The sequence below is a fragment of the Ranitomeya imitator genome, chromosome 6 (assembly GCF_032444005.1).
Source record: "Ranitomeya imitator isolate aRanImi1 chromosome 6, aRanImi1.pri, whole genome shotgun sequence".
Classification (NCBI taxonomy): Eukaryota; Metazoa; Chordata; class Amphibia; order Anura; family Dendrobatidae; genus Ranitomeya; species Ranitomeya imitator.
The window spans coordinates 172,419,847-172,440,956 of NC_091287.1; the positions used below are offsets into that span (position 1 = coordinate 172,419,847).

At 42.4% G+C, this 21,110-nt stretch overlaps 1 protein-coding gene across 3 annotated transcripts in view; it reads right to left on the minus strand.

Annotated features, from left to right (window-relative positions):
- Positions 1-18,245, minus strand: part of ITPRID1 (ITPR interacting domain containing 1) — a 360,448-nt gene extending 342,203 nt beyond the window's left edge. For all 3 annotated transcript variants that reach the window (XM_069730308.1, XM_069730306.1, XM_069730305.1), the window contains exon 1: positions 18,063-18,245. The gene's annotated coding sequence lies outside the window, so the exon portion shown is untranslated. The remainder of the gene's footprint in view (positions 1-18,062) is intronic.
- Between the last annotated feature and the right edge of the window lie 2,865 nt (positions 18,246-21,110).

Sequence of the window (21,110 nt, forward strand, 5' to 3'; positions counted from 1 at the left end):
TAGGCTAGTGACGGAATATGAACAAGTCTTCAGTAAACACCCATTGGACTTCGGACGGATAGAAGGGGTAGAACACACAATCCCCACCAGTGACCATCCCCCAATAAAAGAAAGATATAGACCCATACCGCCCGCTCACTATCAATGTGCAAAAGATATGCTGAGGGAGATGAAACAGGCCGGGGTAATAAGAGACAGCTGTAGCCCCTGGGCGACCCCTCTAGTGATTGTCAAAAAAAAGGACGGAACCATGAGAATGTGCGTAGACTACCGGAAGATTAATAACATCACCCATAAAGACGCCTACCCCTTGCCTAGGATAGAAGAGTCCTTAACTGCTTTGAAATCTGCTAATTATTTTTCCACCTTAGACTTAACAAGCGGGTATTGGCAAGTCCCTGTGGCTGAGCGAGATAAGGAAAAGACGGCATTCACCACACCAGTGGGTCTATGTGAATTTAATCGCATGCCGTTCGGACTCTGCAACGCATCCGGTACCTTCCAGCGGCTGATGGAATGCTGCCTCGGACACAAGAACTTCGAGACCGTCCTCCTGTACCTAGATGATGTGATCGTCTACTCAAAGACTTACGAACAACACTTAATAGACCTGGCAGAAGTGTTCGAAGCCTTATCCAGGTATGGCATGAAAGTCAAGCCATCCAAATGTCACCTTCTCAAGCCAAAGGTACAGTACCTGGGACACATCGTGAGTTCGGAGGGAGTAGCACCAGATCCCGAGAAAATAAGCGCCATAAGGGATTGGCCAAGACCTACCAGCGCAAAAGAAGTGAGACAATTCCTGGGATTGGTGGGTTACTATCGCAGATTTATAAAAGGATTTACCAAGTTGGCAGCACCCTTGCAAGACACCTTGGTAGGGCAGACGAAGAAACCTTCAAACCGAAACCCTCCTTTTCAGTGGAACGACGAAAGGGAAGACTCCTTTGAACAACTAAAGAAGGCACTAACCGGAGAAGAGGTTCTGGCATACCCAGATTACCATCAACCTTTCATCCTCTACACCGATGCCAGTAATGTGGGACTAGGAGCGGTGCTGTCACAAAAGCAAGAAGGTCGGGAGAAAGTCATCGCCTTTGCAAGTAGAAAGCTCCGGCCTACTGAAAGAAATTCTGAAAATTACAGCTCCTTCAAATTGGAACTACTGGCAGTAGTTTGGGCTGTGACTGAACGTTTCAAACACTATCTGGCCGCTGCAGAATTTATTGTCTATACTGACAACAATCCGTTGACCCACCTGGACACAGCCAAATTAGGTGCGTTAGAACAGCGATGGATAGCCCGGTTATCTAATTACAACTTCAAGATCAAGTATCGAGCAGGTCGCAAGAATGGAAATGCCGATGCCCTATCCCGGATGCCACACTTGAGAGATGTAGAAGAAGAAATGGGGGAGCTTGAAGAAATTGAACTACCAGCCTTCCATCATCCCAAGGCAAAACATCATCAGTCAAGTACCTATCAGAAACAACAAGAGGTGAATTTAAATCCGTTAGCACACCATAGATGGGCTGACACCCAAGACAGCAATCCGGCTGTGAAGTTGGTGAAGGAACTGTTAACTGAGCAAAGTGCATATCCCGATGAGGATGCCCCAGAAGAGACGCATCAACTCTGGAAAGAGAGAGGCAAAATGTTCCTGTATCAAGGGAAGCTCTGTAGAAGGTACACCAATCCGAAAACACATGAATTGGTTTGGCAGATTATCGTGCCTAAACAAGATGTCAAGATGGTCCTCGAAGCTTACCATAATGGTGCTGGTCACTTCGGTTGGAAAAAGTTAGAAGTACTTCTAAGAGAAAGATTTTATTGGGTCGGGATGAGAAAATCAATCGAACAGTGGTGCAGAAATTGTGGCCCGTGCAACCTCAGAAGAAACGATCAAAAGAACCAAAGAGCACCACTGCAGCCCATAATCACCAAACAACCACTTGAACTTGTAGCCATGCACCACGTGAAGTTGACACCAAGCCGGTCTGGCTATGTCTATGCCTTGACCATCGTGGACCATTATTCACGCTTCTTGGTAGTAGTACCCGTAAAAGATCTGACAGCAAAAACAGCAGCCATAGCGTTCCAAACGTACTTTTGTAGACCCCATGGATATCCGGAACAGGTTCTCACCGACCAAGGTACAGCCTTTGAATCAGAGATCTTCAGAGAATTCTGTAATATGTATGGTTGCAAAAAGATCCGGACGACGGCCTATCATCCACAAACAAACGGCTTATGCGAGAAGATGAACCATATTGTAATAGAACTACTAAAGACTTTACCTGAGGTAGAAAGGAATCAATGGCCAGAGAAATTGCCTGACTTGGTGGATCTGTATAATCATGTCCCGGTGAGTTCCACCAATTGCACCCCAGCTTACCTTATGCGTGCAAGACCCGGACAATTACCAATCGATCTAGAAATGGGAATTCTGAAACCAGACGCAGAAGTCCAAGACTCCAATTGGGATATCATACGGCAAAAGCAGTATCGCCAAGTGCAAGAGAGTGTGGAAAGAAGCCTTCAGCAAACTAGAGAAAGACAAGAGCGAACTTTCAAACAGAATGCTCTAGCGACCCCATTAAGACCAGGTGACCAAGTGCTCAAGAGAAATCGTCGAACCAATAAACTGGACAATCAGTGGGAAGCCGTACCCTACACAGTTTTACCAACAAGAGTGGATAATCCTAAAATGTGTCTCATTAGCAAAAACGGAGGCTTAACATCTGTACTAGTGTCAAGAGACAATCTTAAATTATGTCCGGAAGCATTGAAAGAGCCAGACGTTGTCCAGCCAGAACCAGAAGTTATTCAACCCATACAGGTTCAACCAGTAAAGGAAAAAGAAGAGGAAGTGTATCACACCTGTATAGGAGACTTTCCCAAAACCCTACTAACATACCATGGTGCAGTAGTGGTTCCCATGGTGGCCTTTTACCCAACACCAAACCCAATACCAGAAGTCCCAAGACAGGAAGAGGCTGACCCCGTACTACAGGAGGTTCCAGGCCAGGAAGAACAGATTCCTGGTCAGAGTAATCCCATTCACGGTGGACTTGCCAACTCCATAGTCGTGGAATTATCTTTAGCAGAGCGGGCAGATACTACATCCGCAGTAGACAGTAGTACACCAAATGAAGAGACACCGCTATTACGTAGATCACAGCGTAGTACTCAGGGTCAATTACCGGCCAGGTATGCAGATTACCAACTATAAAGCTCATAATGTGAATTGTATATATGTTATGCCGTATATAGTTAAACAGAAAATGTAGTATAGTCATTGTTATCAGTCTGCAACGTTTAAGCCCAGTGCCTACAGAGACTTGTCTGTATGAACTTCTTGCATATTCTTGAACTTTTTATCAGCCCGGAGGCACTAAATCAAAGCTCCGGAAAGACTGCTTTTTGAACTTTGCTCCTCGCTCTTTTTGAACTTTCTTTAGACTTTATATTGATAACTCCGTTGGAAAAATGGAACTAAATTCCTGGACACAAAGTGCAGTGCCTTTCCTAGTACCTTCAAGGATAGAACTGTATTAATGGACGCTATTTGAAGTGACTTTGTACAGAACTATATTTTTGTTTCCTCGAGTGGTTTTTGTAACTTTTCATTTTTAAGACTCTGTACATATTAATTGTTATTTCAAAATGTTATTGTCCCACAGTCCCGGAGTACTGTTCTTAACTAAGGGGGAATGTGGCACCCCTAGGGGTATTTGCCACAAAAATAGTTACTGACAGTAAATGCAAATACTAAAATAGCAAGACTGCACTACCACCTCCGGCCAGAAGGGGGAGCTCCAGAGACTCCCCTTGATCCATTCTGGTCTGAGAGAAGAACTGGCAGTTGGGCTAAGGAGCTGATAGTGAGAGGTCATACAGTTGAATCCCTAACAGCCCTGTGACTGTTACCAGGCCTAAATCACCGGCCTGAGGAGAAGAGGGATAGAGAAAAAGGACATTGTGAGAACCGGGTAGCATTAATCACTACCCAGAACAGGCGCAAAGACGGATACCGGATCCGTGGCTGTATTCATTACATATAATACAGCAACCGGAAAAACGTGAGGTGATATCAGCTTCACTAGGGTCGGACGCAGCAACAGACACAGAGTTCAGCGGTACTCCTGGAGGGGTTAAGCCGATAAAAGGACTCGGGTTGCCCGTCGAACCAGGACCCGGAGGGGACAGATTGGGCCGGCAGCCAGTTCACATACAGCAGCAGGGCCACACAGATATTGCGTACAATAAGAGGCGAAGACCCCGGCAGGGTCAAAGTAACTCAGAGTTCCCATACAGACTCCGGTGACAGGACTGGTTGTAAATCCTATTTTGTTAAAGTAAACTGGTTAAACGTTTCAGTGCCTCAGCCTTTCATTTGGACAATAGCCATCTATCCAGGATTGGGATCATCACCGCTGGGAGAACCTGCTGCTGATCAAGTAAGTGCCTGTTCCCTCACGATACCCTTTACACTGTGCATTGCCTGAGGCCACAGCACCGGGTCAAGCCACCCGTGACACCCCCCTCAAGAGACAGACCCCATTGGTCCGGTGCTGGGTACCCCGGTCTCTTGGGCGTCACAATAGCAAACATACACCTTCCGCGAACAGTCATCCAATAGGGAGGGTATTTTAAAGAGCGACTTTCACTCACAACACACACACATATTATCAAGACAATACTAGCGCATGGCCGTGCGGTCATGCGCAGTTTATATAGTTGCAGCACAGGAAGCTGCTACTGAAGTTTTGCCCTTTCAGGACCTTCCTGGAGGACCAATGGAATGTGCTGCAGTACCTGAGCATGTGACCCTCGATCTCCAACGGGAGATCTTGCCCTGGGCATGCTCAGTGTGTGCAAATAAGGACTTAGTCCCAGAGAAGCCCGCTCGCCGCAGATCAGTGCAGGGTACAACAGGAGAGCCAGAAAAGGCAACAGTAACCCTTTGCACAGAATCAGTCCCAGCAAGACGCTGGGAGCGACGCCTCCGCTGAGCAGGCCCCACTGCGGCCGGTACAGAATGGGAGACCGCAGCAGACAGGGATCGAGATTCCCCCTGTGCAGCAGAGGAAACTTGACTCCTAACACTCAGTCACTGGCTTTACCACTCTGGCGGAGAAAATTGCGCGGGAGCCCATGCCAATTTTTTCCGCAATTTAACCCTTAAATTTAATAGCTACAGAGCTCAAATTTTGCACATACACACTACTAACATTAGTAGTGTGTAATATGCAAAAAAATGGGAATATGACATGGTTTACTGTATGTAAACCATGTCTCATATCATGTCGGGTTTGGGAAGGAGAAATGAAAAGCCGGCAATTGAATTACCGGCTTTTCTGCTACATCGCACTGAAGTAAATATAAATATATATGACATGTATATATATATATATATAAAAATGGCGCTGAACGCGTCATACGAAACCCAACTTTGGTGCAAAGATCGCCGACCGCATGGCCGATCCCACACTAGGATCGGGTCGGGTTTCATGAAACCCGACTTTGTCAAAAGTCGGCGACTTTTGAAATTGTCCAATCCATTTTGCTCAACCCTACTCACAAGTATTTCCCAATTACATGTCAGGTATTGGCACACTCAGGATAAAAATTTAAAACATGAGGCTATAACAATATATTAGTGGCAAAAATGTAATTATGCTTATTTCACCACCCAATAGTATAAATTTCTGTAAGGCACTTGTGGTGTCAATATTAGTGTTGAGCATTCCGATACTGCAAGTATCAGGTATCGGCCGATACTTGCTGTATCGGAATTCCGATACCGAGTTCCGATATTTTTGTGATATCGGAAATCGGTATCGGAGTGTGCGGTGCGTATGGTTCCAAGGGTCTGACAGCCCTGGCGGTCACAGCCAGGGTCCTTCGGAGGGGTGAGTATAGCCATATTTTTTATTTTTTTTATTTATTTTTTACATTAGTATGGATCCCAGGGCCTGAAGGAGAGTTTCCTCTCCTACAGACCCTGGGAATTATCGAGGATACATTCCGATATTTGTGTCCCATTGACTTGTATTGGTATCGGGTATCGGTATCGGCGAGATCCGATATTTTGCCTGTATCGGCCAATACCATCCGATACCGATACTTTCAAATATCGGAAGGTATCGCTCAACACTAGTCAATATGCTAGCTGCACCCCTAGATGAATTCATTGAGAGATGTAGTTTGTAAAGTGGGGTCAATTTTGATTGGTCTGTTTTTCTGGCATGTCAGGGACTCTGACAATATGACATGACACCTCAAACCATTCCAGCAAAATCTGCTTTCCAATATGGCACTCCTTCCCTTCTGAGCTTTTCACTGTGCCTAAAAAGTAGCTTTTGAACACATATGGGGTATTGACATGTTCAGGAGAAATTGTGTAATAAATTGTACTATTCATTTTCTTCTATTACCCTTTTTGAAAATTAAAAAAGAGGGGCCAAAGCAACATTTTAGTGGAAAAAATGGTAATTTTCCATTTATTTAGCCCAATGTTATACAATTCTGTGAATTGCCCAAGGATTAAAAATGCTCACTACACACCAAATTAAATTCCTCAGCAAGTGTAGTTACTAAAGCGGGGTCACTTGGGGGGCCTTCTGCTGTGTTGGCATGCCAGGGACTCTTCAAATGTGACATGGCATCTGCAATCTATTCCGGCCAAAATGATGCTCCAAAATTCAAATGACACTCCTTCCCTTCTGAGCACTGCTGTGCACTCAAACAAAAGTTTATCATCACATAAGGGGTATCAACGTACTCAGGAGGAATTGCACAATAAATTATGTTGTCAATTTTTTCCTGCTACCCTTGTAAAAGTGAATAATTTTGGGCAAAATAAACATTTTTGTGGGAAAGCGTATTTTTTCATTTTCACCACTCAGCGTTATAAAACTCTCTGAAGCACCTGTGGGTTCAAGGTGCTCACCACGTCTAAATACATTTCTTGAGAGGTGTAGTTTTTAAAATGTAATCACTTGTGGGAGGATTCCACTATTTAGGCACATCAGGTGCTCTACAAATGTGACATGGCGTGCTCTATTTATTCCAGTCAATTTTGCACTCCAAAAGTCATTTGGTGGCCCTTCACTTTTGAGCCCTGCCATGCACTCAAACAGTAGTCTTTTCACCAAATATTGGGCATCGGTGTACTCATTAGAAAGTACACAACAAATTGTATCATCCTTTTTATCATATTATCTTTGTGACAATGAAAAATTTGTGGCAAAAACAAAATATTTTTGTAGGAGAAATTATTTTTTTCTTTTTTACTGCTCAATGTTATAAAAATCTGTGAAGCACCTGTGGGTTCAAGGTGGTTCACACCTCTAAATACATTTTCCATGTGAGGGTTTTCCACTGTTTAGGCATATCAGGGGCTCTCCAAACCTTCATGGCACCTGCTATCTATTCCAACAAAGTTTGTAGTCCAAAAGTCAAATGGTTCTCTTTCCCTTCTGAACTCTGCCGTGCACCCAAATAATAGTTTTCCACTACTATTGTGTATCAGTGTACCCAGTACAAATTGCACAACAAATTGTATGGCAAACTCAACATTTTTGTGGGAAGAATTACAATTTTTATTGTTTTCTTTAGCATATCTTTAATTCCGGTGAAGCACCTGAAGGGTTAATAAACTTAATTGTGTGAATGTGGTTTTGAGCACTTTGTGGGGTGCAGTTTTTAAAAAGTTGTCACTTTTGGGTATTTTCTGTCACATAAGCTCTGCAAACTCAAAATGTTGTGACTTTTGGGTATTTTCTGGCACATAAGCTCCATAAAGTGTGATGTGGTCCTAAATAAATTGGCTTTGTAAATTTTTAAATGAAAAATTCCTGATAAACTTTTTAACCCTTCTAACTTCATCAAAAAATAACTAAAAATGCTGCAGATGTAAAGTAGACATGTGGTAAATGTTCCTTATTATCAATAAAAATAAAAATTCAACGTATGAAAATTGCAACATTTTTTATTTATTTTTTTAAATTTTCAATATTTTCATAAATAAACGTAAATAAATCATATAGGCCAACATTTACCCTTAACATGAATTACAATGTGTCTATAAAACAACATTCTCAGATGTAATATGTTGAATGGGATATGTTGAAACATTAGAGAAGTTATTACCTCATAAAATGGCATTGGTCAAAATTGTAAAATTTGACTTGGTCAGGAAAGCGAAAACAGGCTCGGGGGTGAAGGGGTTAAATTCTATATGCCCAGGGAGGCCCCCATACACATATTGCTGGCTGAAATCGGTGGGATTGACCAGCCTTTTTATGTATAGGGGCTTTTTAAGTTAGGGTTAAACATACCTTAATTAAATCCAGCCATTACTGCCCTTCGATTTCATGCTGTTTCAAACTAAATCCACCATTTAAACATTTATAATTTAACCTTCAATATTTATTTTGAAGACACCTTGTTAAACTTTATAAAATATCTTGTGGCCTCTTGGGCTGGTATTGAGAGGGCTCTCACTGACAAAAGACATTATGACTGAATGTTGACTCCATGGGTATTGCGGTTCGCAATTTTGAAAGTATGTTTTGTTTTCGTAGAACTTCCGAACACATACTCCATAGATTTGGTGCTGGTGGTCATGCCAGTTTGTAACCAAAAATAAAAAGAATGTAGAATTGACAGAATGGTACAGTCACAGTTTGTACTAAAACTATAATGCCACGGGTAATGAAGATAATTCAAATACTGTACAGAAAAAACTGAAAAAAGATGAAAAATAATAAACATGATGATAAACACTATGTAGTACCACACCAAAGTAGAAGTTACGTACATCATTATAGCCTTCTCTACATGGTTCAGTAGATCAGCTCAATTCATGATAATTTTTAACAGGTTTTTCATTTTACAAGAAATTGTTAATTGTTAATTTTATGTAATCTACCTCTGAGATATAAACTACTGTGATATTAGTTTACATGAACATTCCTTTACTCCTGTCATTGACAGGGTTCTGAATTAAAACAAAACATTCAATATAGTTGTATTGATATAAAAAAACATAAAGATTTCACTAAAACACCACTCCAGCATTTTTTTATAGCAGCACTGGAGTGGTTATTACTAATTTAAGTTCCCTGCACTTAGTCTCAAACTAACCAGTCACTGTCTTCATTTGTTATCTGGGCCGCTCTGGTCTCCAGTAGTTTGTGACCTGCCACATAATTCCAGTATTTGATAAAGTCACAACTCAATGTAAGTCTCTGAAAGCCAGAATGAGACTTGAACAAGGCTCTCTTAGACTTAAACTGAGAACTTGTGACCATTACCTCCAAGTTCTGGTTGGTCAGAGACTGTAGTCACAAGATAACAGATGGGGATTGGAACAGCATCGGGAACAGCTGTAGACTGTGGCTGGTAAGTGCTGTATAATACTAGGTTCCGGGACATTATATTAGTGGCACCACTCCACAGTTGAAATTAAAAAATGCTTAAAGAGGAGCTATCACCAATCTGGAGCTTTCTTTTTTGTTTAATAAAAGAGTGGACAGCCCCATATTGGTGAATTTTATGGAAATAAGTTACTGTTAAAAGTGCTCCCGAGTAACAATGATGTCCCCATAATAGCATAGCACACTCTGAGGGGCCAACCCAGAGCTACAGTGCTGTTAAATGTATGGACATTTGCAGTGTGCCCACACAGTTAAACTCATCGGCAGAGCAGGGAGACTCAATATCCCTGCACTGCCACCTGGCCGCTATGGGCCTGTGAGTCAAGGAGGCACAATGCCAGCACTAGCCCCCCGCCTGTCATCACCAGATGCCGATACAGTTGAAAGCACTGATGAGCCAGGGATCGATATGCTCCCTCTCCAATCATTCTTTCTCTGCATCTGACGTCAATGAAGCAGACATTGACAACGGGTGCCAAGTAATGACATACAGTAATCGCGCCAGCTGTCGGTGTCTGCATCCTGAGATGTGTGGGCACTCAGAGCAGTAGGGAAACAAGGAGGAGAAGTGAGTATTGCATTTATTTTTTATGGGGGTGCATTATAGCATATAGAATGTGCCTTTGGGAAGTAAATTATACTATCGAGTCTGCCTATGAGGAGTGCATTATACTGTATAGAGTCTGCCTATGAGGAGTGCTACAAACTGTATAGAGTCTGCCTATGAGTAGTGCATTTTTAATATAAAGGAGAGGCCTATGGAGAGTGAATTATACTTTATAGAGTCTGCTTATGGGAAGTGCATTATACTATATAGAGTCTGCCTGTGGGGAGCACATTATACAATATAGAATCTGCTTATGGGAAGTGCATTATACAATATGGAGTCGGCCTATGAGGAATGCATTATACTATATAGAGTCTGCCTAAGGGGAGTGCATTACACAATATAGAGTCGGCCTATGGGGAGTGCATTGTACTATACTGAGGACTTTCTGGTGCATTATATTATATGGAAGCTATTTAAGGGGCCATTATACAGTGAGGGGGTAATCATACATTGTGGGAGCTAATATGGAGCCTTTGAACAGTGTAAGGGTCATCATAAAGTGTTGAAGCCATCAAACAGTTTGGGGCCTACTAAGGGGTTAGTATATAGCATGGGGGGATACTATACAGTAAGGGGGAATTATTCTAATATTTAAGAAATCATCATATTGTGTAGAGGGCAGACTCGGGACATTATTAAATGTTAACAGGGCACTTATTGCTATAGGGGCTAGAGGTTTGTTTTACCTTTTAGAGGGCGGACAGAACCACACAGTAGATGCAGTAATAGGAACACATATGGCAGCAGCGGCTCAGCATTGGGGTATCAGCAGGATAAGGAATTTGTGCAGGAAATGTCTTTGCCATAATCTCTGCAGCTGAATCCTGGCTGGAGAAGTTTTTGAGTCGGTCTGGGCAAGATGGAAATGTGAATAATTCCATCAGATTGAACGCCAATTGTAAGTCACTATTTGTAGCTGTACTGTAATCTTGTACATTTTTTAGAGCACTGATATTTACCACTATATGGGCACCATATGGCAGCAATATTAATGTTGGTCTGTGTATAGAGATTATTTTCAGTAACAGCCCGGTCATCTACTGAGGTTCTCCTACATCACTAATAGGATGTAACACCATCAACCATAGTTGTAATCAAGGTTACCTGGCTATAAACCCCTTTCCGACATCAGCGTACATTTATGCAGATGTCAGACTCCTTCCCTTTGATGTGGACCCCTGCGGTGAGCCCACATCAATTCGGGGACATGTTAGCTGTTTTGAACAGCTGACATGTGTCTGCAATAGCTGCGGGTGGTATTGCGATCCACCCGCAGCTATTAACCAGTTAAATGCCGCTGTCAAACTCTGACAGCGGCATTTAAATCGTGATTCCGGCAATTGCGCTGGAAATACACACACCGGTGACCCCGTGTTAGGGCTAGCAGAACGCACCAAGTAATAGAGAGATTGATACGAGATGCGTTCGCAGCCCAGGGTCCACCGTGCAGAGATACCTGCTGCAAAGTAATGGCGGTTGGACACTGAGCTCACACGTGGGTTAAACTTCTCCCCATGTGAAATGTAAGCGGCCTCTGTTACTTCACAGAGTTGCGCTGTAAACAGAAAATAATACCCTAACTAGGGTTGTGCTTTCTCTGGAACTCTTCTGTGCTAACCACAATCTTAAGGAGCTAGATGCTAAGCCAAGGCTAATTGCCCCCACTGACGCTAGCTGCCTGCCTGAGTGTACAGCCCCAATGCTAAACAGACCCACACCACATATACAGTGGGGCAAAAAAGTATTTGGTCAGTCAGCAATAGTGCAAGTTCCACCACTTAAAAAGATGAGAGGCGTCTGTAATTTACATCATAGGTAGACCTCAACTATGGGAGGCAAACTGAGAACAAAAAATCCAGAAAATCACATTGACTGTTTTTTTAACATTTTATTTGCATATTATGGTGGAAAATAAGTATTTGGTCAGAAACAAACAATCAAGATTTCTGGCTCTCACAGACCTGTAACTTCTTCTTTAAGAGTCTCCTCTTTCCTCCACTCATTACCTGTAGTAATGACACCTGTTTAAACTTGTTATCAGTATAAAAAGACACCTGTGCACACCCTCAAACAGTCTGACTCCAAACTCCACTATGGTGAAGACCAAAGAGCTGTCAAAGGACACCAGAAACAAAATTGTAGCCCTGCACCAGGCTGGGAAGACTGAATCTGCAATAGCCAACCAGCTTGGAGTGAAGAAATCAACAGTGGGAGCAATAATTAGAAAATAGAAGACATACAAGACCATTGAAAATCTCCCTCGTTCTGGGGCTCCACGCAAAATCCCACCCCGTGGGGTCAGAATGATCACAAGAACGGTGAGCAAAAATCCCAGAACCACGCGGGGGGACCTAGTGAATGAACTGCAGAGAGCTGGGACCAATGTAACAAGGCCTACCATAAGTAACACACTACGCCACCATGGACTCAGATCCTGCAGTGCCAGACGTGTCCCACTGCTTAAGCCAGTACATGTTCGGGCCCATCTGAAGTTTGCTAGAGAGCATTTGGATGATCCAGAGGAGTTTTGGGAGAATGTCCTATGGTCTGATGAAACCAAACTGGAACTGTTTGGTAGAAACACAACTTGTCATGTTTGGAGGAAAAAGAATACTGAGTTGCATCCATCAAACACCATACCTACTGTAAAGCATGGTGGTGGAAACATCATGCTTTGGGGCTGTTTCTCTGCAAAGGGGCCAGGACGACTGATCCGGGTACATGAAAGAATGAATGGGGCCATGTATCGTGAGATTTTGAGTGCAAACCTCCTTCCATCAGCAAGGGCATTGAAGATGAAACGTGGCTGGGTCTTTCAACATGACAATGATCCAAAGCACACCGCCAGGGCAACGAAGGAGTGGCTTCGTAAGAAGCATTTCAAGGTCCTGGAGTGGCCTAGCCAGTCTCCAGATCTCAACCCTATAGAAAACCTTTGGAGAGAGTTGAAAGTCCGTGTTGCCAAGCGAAAAGCCAAAAACATCACTGCTCTAGAGGAGATCTGCATGGAGGAATGGGCCAACATACCAACAACAGTGTGTGGCTACCTTGTGAAGACTTACAGAAAACGTTTGACCTCTGTCATTGCCAACAAAGGATATATTACAAAGTATTGAGATGAAATTTTGTTTCTGACCAAATACTTATTTTCCACCATAATATGCAAATAAAATGTTAAAAAAACAGACAATGTGATTTTCTGGATTTTTTTTTCTCAGTTTGTCTCCCATAGTTGAGGTCTACCTATGATGTAAATTACAGACGCCTCTCATCTTTTTAAGTGGTGGAACTTGCACTATTGCTGACTGACTAAATACTTTTTTGCCCCACTGTATACAGAGTGGTAGAGTATCCACTGGCAACAGCCAAACACAAATGATACTAGCGCATGGCCATATATATAGTTGCAGCTCCCCAGGACCTTCCTAGTGGACCAATAGGAACTGCTACAGGACCTGAGCGTGTGACCCCCGACCTCCAATGAGAGGTCTTCCACTGGGCATGCTCAGAAGGAGAAAAGCAGGACTTAGTCTCAGGAGTGACTGCTCGCCGCCGAACAATGCTGGTTATAATGGCTGACCTGGAAGGGCAGCAGTAACCAAACGTGCAGTATATGTCTGAGCAAGGCTCTGGGACTGATGCCTCCGCTGAGCAGATTCCACTGCGGCTGGAGAAGAATGCGTGACCGCAGCAGACATGGTTTGAGATTCCCCCTGTGCAGTGGCAGAAACTCAACACCTAACACCCCGATACGTGATCTCAGGTCACCGATGTGTTGGCATGACAACCTGAGGTCTCCTGGAGACCATTAATGTTGTCAGTGCTGGCTTGCTATGAGTGCCACCCAGTAGTCGACGCTCATAGCAAGTGAGTAAATCTGCTATATACAGGCGATCTGAACATTGCCTCTATGCAGCAGAGCTGATAAGGTTGTGGCAGCTTCTAGTCTCCTATGGAGACTATTGAAGCATGCCAACAGTAAAAAAATATATATATTTCTAAAAATATTAAAAAAATAAAAAAATATAAAAGTTCAAATCACCACCCTTTCACCCCATTCAAAATAAAACAATGAAAATAAAATCTAACATACACATATTTGGTATTGCTGTATTCAGAATCACCCTATCTATCACCAAAAAAAGGATTAACCTGATCGCTAAACAGCGTAGTGAGAAAAAAAGTCAAAACTCCAGAATTATGTTTTTTGGTCACCGTGACATTGCATTAAAATGAAATAATGGGCAATCAAAAGATCGTATCTGCTCCAGAATGGTATCATTAAAAATGTCAGCTCGGCGGGCAAAAAATAAGCCCACACCCAACCCGAGATCATGAAAAATGGAGACGCTTTATGTATAAGAAACTGGAGCACTATTTTTTTTTAACAAAGTTTGGATTTTTATTTCACCACTTAGATAAAAAAGAACCTAGACATGTTTGGTGTCAGTGAACTCATAATTACCTGGGGAATTATAATAGAAAGTCAGTTTTAGCATTTTAGAGAACCTAGTAAAAAAGCCAAACAAAAACCAGTGATTGCACTTTTTTTTTGCAATTTCACCGCACTTGTAATTTTTTCCCCGTTTTCAAGTACAAGACATGTTAAAACCAATGGTGTAGTTCAAAAGTCAACTCGTCACGCATATTGATGTAAAAATAAAAAAGTTATGGCTCTGAGAAGAAAGGGAGAAAAAAACAAAAGCGCAAAACCGAAAAAAGCTCCGGGGGTTAAGAAGTTAAGGGCGCTCTCAGACGTTTTGCTCCCTCTGAATCAAAACCCTAGCTACACTTCTGTGTCCCCACAAAGGGTCCCACTTTCTAGCAAAAGTTGGCCCCAGCTCTCAAGTTGTAGGATCCAAGAGTACAGAGTGGGAGATCATCCATGGTCCTCTTGCAGCGCTGCTGCATTTTTCACATATGTCAGCTAAGTGATAATTTACATTTGGTAAAATCAACAGTTTGATACTGCCCATTCTTTTGTTAAATATAAGTGGGCAGCCGAAGACTGGTGATTTTACTAAATGTAAGTTAGTCTTATAGTTCTCTTTAAAGAAGCACTCTCACTAATGTTTTCATACCGGAGCTCCTGCAACCCTCAACCTATTGTCTCCTTCCCCACCATCCTGTAGAATGCAAGTCCGCAAGGGCAGGGCCCTCGACCCTCTTTATCAGTCTGCAAATGCTAGTCTTTTAAAGTTAAGTTTAAGTCCTCTTTTTCTCTGAAGAGGCAATTTGCATATTACAATTCCCAGAGGAGCATTGCACGGCGAATAAGCCTCCTTGCCTTGACAAGCCAGAGCTGGTATGTCACTCTCCATAAGGAGAAACATTGCCCCTTAGACCCCAGTCCAGATCCTCTGATCTAGCCAAATTAGTTCTCATGCTTCACACTGACGAGGGCCAACAGGCCGAAACACCTTGTCTGCGAATTGAGACACTGATTTTACTTTTAACCTAAGTCATATTGCACGACTCGTTAAAGAGTTGATTGTGACTTGTAGGATCGCTACTTCCAACAGGTGGCACTATAGAGTTTAAGTCCTCTTTTTCTCTGAAGAGGCAATTTGCATAGTCTGCTTACCAGAGGAGCATTGCACGGCGAATAAGCCTCCTTACCTTGACAAGCCAGAGCTGGTATGTCACTCTCCATAAGGAGACATGTTGCCCCTTAGACCCCAGCCCAGAGCCTCTCATCTAGCCCAATTAGTTCTCATTCTTTGCAAGGACGAGGGCCAACAGCCCGAAACACCGTGTCTGCAAATTGAGATACTGATTTTGCTTTGATCCTAAGTCATATTGCACGACTCGTTAAAGGGTTGATTGTGACTTCCAACAGGTGGTGCTATAGAGTTTAAGTCCTCTTTTTCTCTGAAGAGGCAATTTGCATAGTCTGTTTACTGTAAGTGATATCTGTAATTTGTATGTAACCCCTTCTCATGTACAGCACCAAGGGATCAATGGTGCTATATAAATAAATAATAATAATATTAATAATAATAATAATAATCATAATAATGTGTATGTACATGCATGTAATGTAGTGCTTGTATATTAATTTTCTCACCTGCTACTGCTTTCTCCGGTGTCCAGCGCTATTCTTCTCTGCTTCTCTGTGATGTCACTGCAATATTTCAACTAACTGGCTCATTCTACATGCTTTATATAAGCCGGAAGTCGCCATTGTAATGAAAGCCTATGGCGCCTTGTCCTGGTGCTCTATAGGCTTTCGTTGGATAATCAACTATGGGTCACACAGAGCGCATTGTGCATCGGCCAGTCTGCAGGGTGTTAATGTCACAGAAAAGCTGTGAAGAACAGCCCTGGACAATGGAGAAAGCAGCTGTAGTTCAGTGTATTAATACACTCACACTAAATTACATGCATGTACACACACATTTAATGAATAAAAAGTTAGCTAGAGTGATTCTTTAAGCACTTCAGCAATTCACAGACAGAATCTAGAGACACAGCTAAAATTACATGTAATAAATTGCAAATGAATACAAATATATAGACCAGATAGTCCACTGCTATGATATTGACGACCTATCAAGTCATTGATATCACAGTAGGGGGCAATCCATTTACATAAGTTTATGTTCCATTTTGTATCCATGTTTTACTATTTGTTAGCTGCTTCCAAATATTGCTTTGAACGCAATGAATTAGAACTTCCTCTTCAGGTGGAGTAACATCTTAAAGTGAAGCCCCAGCATTAAAGCTTAAGCCTACAACACTATATAACCACAAGTCCCAAATAAAGGAACATGAAAGATTTATGATTCAAGTTACAGCGGTACAGTATGGTTCTATAGCAGTTAACACTGGTCCGTAATATGGCGGTGCGCATTAGTTCAATTTCTAAGCCTTTTACATTTAGTCATGCTGAACTATGTTACAAGACCTGAAATATATATTATGAAATAGCATGAATAGCAATTCTCCAATAAATTGATAGTTGTTTATGTGATATTTAGGAAACTTTTATACAGCATTGATAAATGTGAAATACTGTGCTCCAGCTAAGTATTAGGTGGTATTTCGTCAGACTATAGACTCAATTGCTTTGTCACAAACCAGTTATGGAGCGGTTAGCAAGGAACCAAAAGGAGATTTAAATGTACCAGGCAATATGGCTATAATATTAAAATGCTCTCATAGCTACACCACAAGATTCTTAAGTAGTTGCTTATTATCCAATTCCATACTATTACATTTCCAGTGGAGTCTTACATTGGGAAACACAAAGGTTTTGCTCACATGATGCTTAGTAGATCGCATAGAACTTGAATCCTAAACACTGTGCATGTTGTACATTTTAATCCTGCATAACTTTCAAAAACATGAGTATTTCCATCACTGAGGTATGTCAATAAATAAGAATTGTCTCTAACGGCAGTTAAGATATTCCAACAATCAGAGATGGGCGGATTGGTTTGTAAAACTCCAATCCAACCAGGGCCATCACAATGTCATCATTGCTGCGTGATGCACACACGTTGCTGCACCAACCCATCTAATCAAACCTGGAGCCAGGAATGCCGGGAGGTAAGGAGACTCACAAGCCATCTGTCCAGTAGTCACAGATTATGGACTTGCCCAATGGACCAGAGTTCAGAGAATTGATTCTCACATCTCTACTAACAATCCCAAACAATTATGCTGCATGAACAATTAGGTTATCACATATGTACTGATCATATATTACAGAATCACCACTAGTAATGGGTTTCTTTAAATGTTCCTCTAAAAATAGCTATATTTCATACTTAAGGTAATTGTAGGATTTGCACTAAGGCATAGGCTACTTCTTAAAGTATGTGCCTAGTGACAGAACAGATGTTAGGGAGCAATTAGTTGCCTGTGTAACATCGTAATAGTAAAAATCATACATTCTGAAGTATATTATAGTTTCTAACCATTGCTAATGATCATTGCTATTTGATCTTCAAAAAATATCTTTTAGTACTTAACACCCTGAAAAAAGAATAAGGTTCTCTTACCTTGGTCTGTATAATGATAGACTCTGTCTTGTTGAAATACAACACAGTGTGACAAATCTTTACTTTTGATGTTATCCATTGCATTGAATTCAGCTCTTATCTTAGGCCACAGGGCTATAGTATATTCCTAGGTCATAGTACAGCCAGAGTGACTTGCTCGAAACAGGGAGAAGAATAAAACGCATTTGCTTAACCTAACAGCATATTTTCATATTCCCACCCATTGGACATAAGACAAACCAGTTTCTCTAGGTAAACATTAGGTATTACATTTACGAGACAGACAAAAGCAGCGGAGCCAGGAACTCAATTCTGAAAATGCAAGAGGTGTAGAATGAAAAATTAGTTTAGTTTAAAATAGGCTGACAAACTGATTGTAACCAGAGCAGGTAGATAACGTACGGACCGTCAGCTGGCAACTTTGCATAGTTTCCAATGTGTCCAATTGTCAGCGCGTGGAATAGAAAACAGAAGCTGAGGATTTTTAACTGCTATTAAAGGCTTCATTTAATATCCATTGCTGTAAGATTACACTGTCATCTCCATTATAACGATGTACTGTGAATCACCTTGACATTGCCCAGAGTTGACCAGGTTTGTCATACAATTGGAAACAACACCTAACCCCACATGATTTAACTGACTTTTCAAATGACATTTCAGAATAAGCAGTCATATATGTACATGAAGAACACACTATTTCTGGCCATTACAGATGTGACTTTTCCTAAAATGACAAACATACCAGGAGTAAGTTCTCCTGATGCAGACAAATTGTATCTCAACACCAAGCTATACAAGTTCAATGGTCTTTAATGTGTTTAAAGGGAACTTTTTTGCATTGATATCTTTGTTGTGTGTTAGTTTAAAACATGATACGATTAGAGAACACGGCACTCAGTAAATCTGAGGATTGGCGGTGCTCAAGTAGGGTGTCCACCCCGTAGATAACAGATGAATAAAACTTGGCACTCAATTTGAGAAGAAAAGCTTCTTAGTTTATTGATGCATCCAGACAAACAAAAGTGCTAAACGTTTTCGGTCCACACCGGACCTTCGTCAGAGCGTTTCTTTGACATTGACTGGATGAGGAAGCCAGAAAACCTGGATGAGCGTTAGCAAGAACAGAAAATCCAAGAGCTGCAGTATGCTGGAGGATCACAATGGAGAGTGCCGCGTCATGAAAAGGCACAGAGCCTGAGGGGAGTAGCGGCGCTGGATCCTAAGCGCTCAGTGGAGCAGGGCAGAGAGGAGCAACGCTCCGGCACTCTCCATTGTGAAGCTTTTCTTCTCAAATTGAGTGCCAAGTTTTATTCATCTGTTAGTTTAAAACATGCTATTGTACATCTGTAAAAAATGGCAAGTATGGCAAAATAGCAAAAAAAAAAGCCCAATCAGCAAGTGTTTTAGAATTTTTAATTTTTAAAGATCATTTTGTGGTAAAAGTGGTAAAAATTGCAACCTCACACACGTGCCTTGCATGGCTCATGTCTTCAACCTGATGGTACAGCAATTGCTTCAACACTATCCAGGCCTGGATGCACTGCTGCAGAAAACACGGTCGCTGTGTTGCTCACTTCAAAAGTTCGCACTCCGCAGGTCATCGACTTACTGTCATGACTCTGGATTGGATGGTTCTGGCTCCATCCTGGTCAGGTCTGGGATAAATTAGTCTGCCTCTCTTTGGTTTTGGGGCAGCTATTTAATGCTGGTGGTTCCTGGGTTCTGAGTCGGTTATACTTCAGTGTACTCGGTTTGAGGTAGCTGACCCAGGTTATTCATCTGTAATCATTGTGCCTCTGTGCGTGTGTGCTTTGCTGTGTATGACCCGGTTTGTCCCCTAACTACTGTCCCTGTTTTCTTTTTGGTACTTCTCTGTCTACATAGGACAAACTGGACAACAACTTTTGGGGTCCAATTTCTCCTGTTACTCTTGTGAAAATAAAAAATTGCGGGCTAAAAAAAAAATTTTTGAGGAAAGAAAAATTATTTTTTATTTTCATGGCTCTGCGTTATAAACTTCTGTGAAGCACTTGGGGGTTTAAAATGGTCATCGCACATCTAGATTAGTTCCATGGGAGGTCTAGTTTCCAAAATGGGGTCACATGTGGGGGAGCTCCAATGTTTAGGAACACAGGGTGTTAGGGCTAGAACGCACCAAATAAATAGAGATGTTTTTATTGATATTGGTGCATTCGCAGCCTGGGGTCCACCGTGCAGGAGTACCTGTTGCTAGCAAACGGCGGAACTATATGGTGGCATAGACTAACTCAGAAAATTCATCGAGTAGCCATGAAAGAGAAGCACTATGCCCTGTTAGACTCCACAGAGGCACAGGCTAACTGCCCAAACAGAGAGCAGTCAGTGGTCACGCATGTACACAAAACTCCTCGCTGGAGGAGCCAGCATTCTAAGGGCTTATTTCAGCGGGGTCCCTGAATACATTCAAACACAAACTCCTCGCCGGAGGTGCCAGCATTCTAGGGGCTTATTTTAGCTGGGTCCCTGAACACACTCTCATGTGACGACACTGGCGCAAAGCACATAACAAAAGACAATACTAGCGCATGGCCGTGCGGCCATGCGGGCCTTAAATAGCTGCAGCACGTTTAGGACCTTTCAAAGAAGGGCCAATAGAGTTGCTGCAGTACCTGAGCATGTGACCCCAGATCTCCACTGAGAGATTTTGCCCTGGGCATGCTCAGAATGTGAAAAGCTGGACTTAGCCCCAGAAGCGTCTGCTCGCCGCTGCCCAGCACTGACTTCAATGGCAGAAGCAGGAAATGCAGCAGTAACTCTTAGCACAGAATCAGACTGAGCGAGACGCTGGGATCAACGTCTCCACTGAGCAGGCTCCACTGTGGCAGGAGAAGAATTGGAGACCGCAGTGGAGATGGCCCGAGATTCCCCCTGTGCAGAGGCAGGAACTCGACCCCTAACACAGGGGCTCTCCAGACGCGACATGGTGTCCGCTAACTGTTATGAAAGGCAATTCAGTACTACAATGGACATAGCGGTCAGAGCACATACAGTGATCTGACAATAACT